Raw genomic sequence first — 8,584 nt, forward strand, 5'->3', positions numbered from 1 at the left:
CAAATTCTAGAAAAGCAGAACAGAACACACACTTCAGAGTTATCCTATGTAAGGGCAATGCAGTTGGGGTATTTACACACCAACTTCTGTCACTCATTGTTTGAGGGTTCAGGGGTCGTGAATTCTTCAGTTTTTCCAATCTTCTCTGAATTGTGGCAGAGCAGCTTTCCTCAACGAAAGTGCTCAAGTGAAGAAATGCCAATGCTGGTAATTGGAAGTCTTGTCTTGGAGACCTGGTTTGGTGAGGTCAGGAGGATATAATCCAGCACCAACAGAGCCCTCTATAGAAATCAGCTATGAGCTCTAATGATAATGCTGCCTTGGACTCTGTTATGTGCATGCCTTTAAGGAGGTCAATTTTCTGAGTCTCAGTTTCTTCATCTTTAAAAAGAGGGATGAGTATTATTGATGATTTTTAAATTATTTTTTACATAGCAGAACCATTGATCCTCAAAGAAAATCTGGAATAGAATCCTAATTTGTAAAACAAGCAAAAGCAGAACTGTTCGGGTTGAAGTATTCACAGGAGTCTCAAGGGAGAGACATCTTCTTGGATACCTATAGTTTCCAGAGAGCAACAGGTGAAATGCTCTGTATCACTGAACAGTGTCTAAGATCTTTTTGACATCATTGTATTCTCTTCCTCTCTGTTAATGTTCTATATTGCTTAGTACACCACTTGATTCTCTGCCAGGGAAAGAAAAGCACCAACCATTCACTGAACACCCATATGCACCAGAAATCTCGACCATGTTGTATATATAATCTCTCTAGTGACCGCTCAAGCATTTCTCTATGGGGGAATAGTGATTGTCAGTCAGGTCAGAGTATAGCTTGCGGTGCTAAGTTCTTGGTACTGTGTTTGCATAATAAACCAATAACTAATTTATTTAGTCTGCACAACCTATTTGCACTGACTTTGAGGATGGGGAGAGAGAGAGTGTAAAATGATTAAAAATTCCCAAGTCTAACTTATTTTTGCCACCACCATTTCCTTCATTAAATCTTCATAACTATGTGAGATAGGTATTATTATTGTTGCTATTATAATTTTGTTATAATTATTATTGACATTATCATTATTGTTTTACAGATGAGAAAATGAAGGAGGGTCAGAGAGGAAGAGTCTTACCTAAGGTCCATAGGAAGTTAGTGGCAGAGCCAGTCTTCCTGGGTCTGGAGCCCATCACACCACACTACTTAATATCGCATCTTTTTTTTACATGTGGACATTTTAAAACACATTGTGTTTACACAACCAACCTCCAAAGTCCTGGAAATATCAGGCCCACCAAATGTCAATACAAAGGCTATAAGAGACAACTGCCCACACATTAGGAAATTAATTAATATGCATTGGGTTATTGAACTTACATATTGGATTTTTGCCTGAAAGGAAGTACTAAGACAAGTGTGAAAATTCATAATTATTATTGATTTCAGTGCGGTAAGTCATATACAAGTGCTGTAACTGGGAATTAAATTAAAAAGTGAGTGATTTTTATTTCTTTCATTCACTCGTTTATTCAAACATTTTTGGTATATACTTTTTTTAAGCTATTGTGCCACACATATAAAGCTTATTAGGGGTGAAACAACAAGATATGATTCCATTCTAAATCACCTATAAGAGGGAATATAAAGCAAATACATACATATGCTACTATATACATATGTAAAATCTCACCTTACATCTATGTATATATTAACAACTTTACAACAAGAGGAAGAATGCACTTCTTGTTGGGAATCAGAGAAAAATCATAAAGAAGGCTACCTTCATGTTTGTTCTTAAAGAATGGTTTGGGTTTGAGAAATTTGAACCAGGGCATTCTAGAATAAGTAAATGATGACATGAGTACACTAAACAGAAAAGTGACATGTACTCGTTCAGGTCCTAGGGAGATGAGTTCATCTGGACTGTATGGTTCTGAAAGCTAAAGGGAGATTTTGTAGCTGGAGACATATCTAGAGAGAGGATCCTGCAAGTCAAGCTAAGGCTTCTTGCTTTTTATCCCATAAGCAGTGGGAGGCACTAAAAGTTAATGCTTAGGAAAATCACATGATTGGAGGTATGCTTTAAAGATGCATATTACGTAAAATAAAAACCCAACAACAAAAATTGATATAATCCGCTGCACATTTACTGTATGCCAGATACTGTGAAAAGGGTTTTACTTGAATTAGTTCATTTAATCTTCATCGCACTTTTAAGAAGTTGTTTTATTATTATCCCTCTTTTACAGATGAGAAATCCAAAGCTAGGAGAGGGTGCATAATACACCAAGGATTCCAGGGTTAGTAACAGACAAGCTGGGATTTAAACTTAAGTCATTCTGAACCAAGATCACAAGTCTCTTATAGGAACCAGAGTTTGAATTGTCTAGAGGGATGGGAACTCCTTGGGAAATTATAAAATCCCAGCAAAAACTAACAGAATTTCATACTAGAATAGAGATTTGACTTTACTCAATTCTATCTCATCTCTCACCAGTGCTTAAATCCCTTCAACAAAGCATCTGATCTCTGAATGAAACAACTCCAATGACAGAGACTTCAAAGTTTATGTCTTTTTGTCTTACTATACTTATGTTAAATCAAAATTTAGCAGGTAGTTGCCACAAAATAAATTGGCTGCTTTCAGAGGATGGGACCCAGTCATTCCTAAGTTTACATCTCAATTCCACTGCTTCCTAAAGTCAGGTTCATCTAACTCTCTGATTCTCCATTTTTCCATCTGTAAACAGAATTGTAACTTCCTATAAGATGAATAATGAAAATCTAAGAGAAGTATCTGAAATGTTGCAGGAATTCAAAAAACTTAAGTATATAATCATTTCTCCCTGGTGCTTCTAATTATTGGTCCTATTTTTGCTTACTGAGGACACCTGGGTGTGGACAGCCATTCAATGTGTAAAGACCAGACCACCATTTTCTATTGTATGTGTTTGTATAATTTTATATATAAATTTTTATTTAGTTATATATAACATATTTATAAAATACACAAAATTTATATATGTGCATGTATGTGTGTGTGTGTGTGTGTGTGTGTGTGTGTGTGTGTGTGTGTATATATATATATATATATATATATACATATCTGCCTATTTAAATTACAAACTGGTAGGCAAAATAATGGTCCCCTAAATATCTTATGACCTAATCCCTGGAAATTATAAATAGGTTAGGTTTCATAACAAAAGGTAATTAATATTGCAGATAGGATTAAGATTGCTAATCAGACTTTAAATATAGAGAGTTATCCTGGATTACGTGGGCTGGCCCAACCTAATCACATAAATCCTTAAAATTAGATGATGGCAGAAAAACTGCTGTTAGGGAGATGCTACCCAAGAAAAGTTTGACTCTGCTTTCTTTGAAATGTGGGGAGGAGAGCAGCCAAGAGCCAAGAAATGTGGACAGCTTCTAGAAGAAGGAAAATATAAGAGCATGAATTCTTTCCTAGGTTATCTAGAAAGAAATGCAGCCCTGTTGACAACTTGATTTTTACCCCAGTGAGACTTTCATTGGACTTTGGACTAACAGAACTCAAGATAATATATTTACATTGTTTTAAATAAGTTTGTAGTGATTATTAATAGCAGCAATGAAAAACTAATACATATATCCTCACTTCTGCTGGATAAATTGTTTCATTTTCTTTATATGTAGATAACTTGGCCCAGATTTGAGTGGCTTCACCAGCCAAGACATTGAAGAGCCATAGAAAAGAGATCTGACACTAACAATGACCTCGCAAGAGTGCCCTAATCAAAACACAGTACATACTCCAGTGGTGGTTGTACATATTCAGCACAGCATGGAATGCTCACTTCCCTCATTTCGGACTCTTCTAAGGCAACCTATTTTCATCTCAGTGGGAAAAAAATAGTTACAGGACACTGTAGATTCACAATGAAGTCTTAGTCAACTGAAACCTCTAGATTTTGTTTTACACAAATTGCTTTTAAGCTACTTCTCCACTTGATGGTAAAATTTTTTGAATCCCTACATGGAGAAGGTAATGTGTATGAGACATTAATGGGATTATAAATACAATAACAGCTACTCCATGCCAAGACACTTAAATTGAGCTACTATGGCCATTTATTACAAACAGGCAATGTTTTGACAAGATTCTCTCCCACGTGCCTACTCAACAATTTCCTAGTCAAATGTTTGACTATCATTCCCAATAACCTGTCCCAGAATCTCTTTGTCTTATAAGACATTTGAAACCTACTTTTATGTTTTACAAAACATAGTGTCCTCTACTCAATGATCAGAATCTTACACTGCCTCGTCTTTGAAGTATATAGCTCAAGGATGAAGAGTGTCCCCTTCTCCAGTCTCAACCCACAAGATGTACACCAACTAAGTCTGTAGCCCTCTTCCTTTTCCCACCTTCTTGTCCAGAGAAAAGATTCAAAAACGTGAAATTATCCAGTAAGCAGTTGGACAGCCTTGGAAAAGAAGTCAGAACCAGAGATATAAACCTAGTAGACAATCTCATCCAGTGGTTAAGGGTGTGGACTTTGGAGGTAAAAGGTCAAAGGAGATCAAAAATCAGCACCATATAATAGTCGTGTGGCTATAGTTAAGTTACTTAACCCTCTAAACCTCCTCTGTAAGATAGAAACAATGGAATAGAGTTGTGGTAGGGGCTAAATAAGGTAGTTCACGTAAAACTCTTAGCACAGTGCCTAGATCACTATATGTATTAAAAATGTGTTAGCTGATTAAGCTGATTTGGGGGGGTCATAAACAGTATGTTACTTGAAGCCATGAGTGTAGATGAAATCACCAAAGAACAATTATTTTTAAAAATGGAGTGGAAGAAGAACAGAACTTTAGGAACACCAATGTTCTGGATGTGTTAGGTTATGTTTTATATAGATGTCCACGACATATTTTTATTCCTATATGCTTTTCTAGGTACTTGCCACTTCCCCTATCAAGGATTGGAGTCCCGTTCCCTTTCTCTTTAGCCTGAGGGGGACTTGGTAATCACCTAAACAAATAAAATGCACGCAGATGTATGACTCCTGTGCTAGCTAATTACTGCTTGACTATCACCCATGGGAACATAGGTCATCACCCATGGGAACATAACATTCTAACAATAAGTTTCTGCTTCTGTACCCCTACTTGCACAACCGACCTGTGGGTTGACAGTTAGTAAATAGAAGAAAAATAGACTTTTGTGTTCAGACAGAATGAGGAATGGGGTTTAGGCCTTAAAAACCCTGTACCTCTACATTTTGGGGCTGCTTAATTTGGGGTCTGCGTACCCTTGGCAGACCCAGCTAGCTGAATAAAGAGTGTGCTTCCTATAACTCACTGGTTTCTGGTGGTCCGTGTATCTTTCGGGGGCTGGCAGCTACAACAGTCCCAAAAAAGGTCGTAAAAGGCGAGCCCCGTCTCTAACTTGAGACATGTATCTTTGACTCCATGAGCTTCCAAATAAAAAGTCCGGCTAGCCTGAAGGTAGTCGTTAGAAAGCTTAGCAACACCACCACCTGCTGTAATGTGGAAAACAAGAAAAATGTACCTAATGAACTAGGTAAGTAAGAAGATTTCCAGACAGAGCACTGAAGTTGCTGCCTGCCTTCTTGCTGCCTATAGTAAAGTACGAGAGGAGAAAAATAACTTAAAGAAAGAACTGTTAAGTATAAAGGAGCCGGGACTTGCTGAGCAAATAAAACACTATCCTTTCAAGCCTCTTTGGAGGAATAATAGTACTAAAATTAGAAATGTCTTCAGGATATTGAAAAAGTCTAGCGTACAACTGGGAAACATGGTCTCAAGATAGAGCCAGGAGTATGACTGTAAAAACCTATGTTAAGAAAAATTTAAGTGGTACCTCAGACAAAAGATCTTCTAAGAATATTAAGTCATGTCTCATAGATTCTTTCTATTACACAATAGGGCTTCTAAGAATCTGAAGTGCATTGTCCCACAATGGTTTCAAAGAAAGCTCAAGGTGGCACAGGGATTGCTTTGAAGAGATCCCTAGGTGTGACTTTTGTCTAATGTAATGGATTAGAGATTGATACATTTCTAAAAAAACACAAAATTTTTAAAGGAATTGTATCAGCTTGGACTGAAAAGGACAGAAACAGTACCAAATGAAAGAGGCTGTGGACTTTTGAGCTTCTACAAGCAGAAAATACACCGAAAAGAACTACTGAACTGCACAGACTACATTTGATGGAAAAGCAAAGCCAAATGCTCCATAAAATCATTCCCAGACAGTACAACTAAACCTTAATCAAGAAACTGGCAATACATGCTCAGTTATTTTCTTCAGAATTGCTATGGACCAAAGACTGCCATGCTGCCTATGTCCCCCTTTCTGAAAGGGAGTGTCTCTTGTGGTTATTCTGGATCTGTCTCACGATGGTATGTTGGTATGGGGAAGAAGCAGATGGTTTGCCTTTTTAGTTTACATGTCTTGGAGCAAGAGGAAAGATAGTTAAGAAGCTATACCCAAGGAATCTCACCGAAGAGACTCATCTACACCTAAACCTGATTATATGCTGAAAACCTGGTCCCTGAGCATGCGTCTAATGTCATAATGGAACGAACCTTTGGAGGAAGGTGGATTCAGAACAGAGCGAGTCTATTTGGCATGTACAAGGGTCATGTATTATTGGGACCAGAGTACTGTGGTAAGTTTTATTTTCTCTGTGTAGCCACAGAAATATTTCTGGTTCTACATGCTCTTTCAGAATCTCGTCTCATGCTCATTGAGAATAGAGTTTATTTCTTCTCCCTTTGAACCTGAGCTGGCTCCTGTGACTTGTCTTGATAAATAAAATGTTTCAAAAGTAATAATGCATGACTTCTGAGGCTAGTTCATAACAAGTTGTTGTTCTCTTTCTCTTTCTCAGAAATATATCTTCGAAGGCTTCAGGCACCATGTAAGAAGCATGGTTCCCCTAAAGCCATTGCACTAAAAAATAAAAAACAGACAAACAAAACAAAACAAAAAGAAAGAAACTATGAAAAGAGACAGAGATAGATGCCCAAGGGTCCCCAGTTGCTGCAGCCATCATCTATTCATATCTCCCCGCTCTTCTCAGGAGCCATACTTGAGTGAATAAACTTTCAGATGATTCCAGCCCTGCATTTCTGAATGCAACTGCGTGAGAGAACCTAAGTGAGAACCACCAACTTGAGCCAGTCAATCTCCAGGGATAAAAACAAAATAATATTTCTTGTTTTAAGCCAAGACGTTCGGAGACAGTTTGTTATGCAGTGATGGGCGACCAGAACACATTTTTTTTTCTAAAACCAGTAGGAAGGGATATAGTCACATAATTAGGCAGAACTAATATGGTAGAGTCCTGTGGAAGCCAAAGGAAGTAATTCAAGAAGTATTCATCATTCTCAAAGGTTGCAGAGAGGAAAGGTAGTATGAGAAGATTCACTGGTAATTAAATGCATTTGTCGTTTCATCTCTAGGATGTAAAACTGACTAGCCTTCAACACAAAAACAGTATCAAATACAGTCGTCCTTCAGTGTCCAAGGGGGATTGGTTCCAGGACCTCACATATACCACAATCTGCAGATGCTCAAGTCCCTTATATAAAATGGTGTAGTGTTTGTATGTAACCTATGCAATCTTCTCGTATACTTTAAATCATCTCTAGATTACTTATAATACCTAATACAATGTAAATGTTATATAATAATTGTTATAGTATATTATATGAGGAATAATGACAAGGAAAAAAATCTGTACCAATTCAGTACAGACACAACCATTGGCCTAACTACATGGTACTCATTAGCAAGAACATAATTTAAAAAACTATATATTTCTGATCCATGGTTGGTTGAATCCACAGATGCAGAACCTACAAATATGTAGGGCCTACTGTCTAGGAAAGCACCTGTTTCCTCTACCTGGGTCATCTTGTCTCATTCATCAAGTCTTTCTCCAATTTCATCCAAAATCTGGGATAAAAAGGAAAGCAACACTCCTTTTTTATCAATGTAGGTGCTTCTATTTCCATTAATAATAACAGTAAATCCATTAAGTGATTATAATCCTAATATTACTGACAATTAATATGAAATGTAGAAAAATTAAATAATTTGAAAATAGACATACAGTTAATAAATGGTGGGCCCATTTTTTTTTTTGACACTTACAGCACCTGGTCTTCCTATGTGGTCTCCCATCCAAGTACTAACCAGGCCCAATCCTGCTTAGCTTCTGAGATCAGACAGGATCGGGCGTGTTCAGGGTAGCATGGCCGTAGACTAGGATCCATTATTTTAACCTAATCCCATGTAAATTCAATAGTCAGAATAGAGATAACTATAGTCATTTCTTCTTGATCAAATCTAGTCTAGTGGAGACTAAAATGAGTCCTGATGATTTAAGTGCTGGTCCTCTCTGAACTCTTTCTTTCTCCATATGGCATCCTCCAGATGGCTGGAAGCTTCAGAGAGTGATCTGTGGCAATCAGTTTTTCTCTCTCCCCACCAATGCCAATTCATGTATTACTTTCCCATAATGCCCCCAGACTCCAAAAGAATTGCCTTCTGTAGGCACAAATTAAGCCTGCT

General features: G+C 37.4%; 1 pseudogene; it reads right to left on the reverse strand.

The window, feature by feature from the left end:
* Positions 1-8,157: 8,157 nt before the first annotated feature.
* Positions 8,158-8,276, reverse strand: LOC120609441 (uncharacterized; annotated as a pseudogene).
* Between the last annotated feature and the right edge of the window lie 308 nt (positions 8,277-8,584).

The sequence above is a fragment of the Pteropus medius genome, unplaced genomic scaffold (assembly GCF_902729225.1).
Source record: "Pteropus medius unplaced genomic scaffold, Ma_sr-lr_union100, whole genome shotgun sequence".
Taxonomy (NCBI): Eukaryota; Metazoa; Chordata; class Mammalia; order Chiroptera; family Pteropodidae; genus Pteropus; species Pteropus medius.